Below are 411 nucleotides of genomic sequence, written 5' to 3'. Positions count from 1 at the left end.
CTACGCTCAAACCCGGCAGGGCCGCGGCTCAAGCGTCTCCTTCCTTCCCAGCGACAGCACAAAATGGCGGCGGCCGCTGAGACTGCTCCAACTTAACGCTACGTACGTCGGAGGCGATACGTAAACAGCGTCTCGGAATAGCCCGAGGGCCCCGCAGGGTGCTACGGGTATTCTCGGAAGCGCTTTACGTCACTTGCGGACACGGGCGCACTTTGCGCTCGGCGGAAGGAAAAACAAAGTACGCAGCGGGCGTAGGGTTCTCGCGCCGCCCGAACCAGAACGTGAGATGGGTGGGGGAAAGAGCCTCCGGTGCGACGTAACATTCTTTGCGTCGTTAGCCGGCCCACTATTGCGAAGATGCGCAGTCTGCGTAACGCATTCTGTTTAGAGAATAGAGTATTTTGCCGGATT

Source organism: Lepus europaeus, chromosome 10 (genome assembly GCF_033115175.1).
Source record: "Lepus europaeus isolate LE1 chromosome 10, mLepTim1.pri, whole genome shotgun sequence".
Taxonomy (NCBI): Eukaryota; Metazoa; Chordata; class Mammalia; order Lagomorpha; family Leporidae; genus Lepus; species Lepus europaeus.
Note: the sequence above shows the minus strand (reverse complement) of the source record.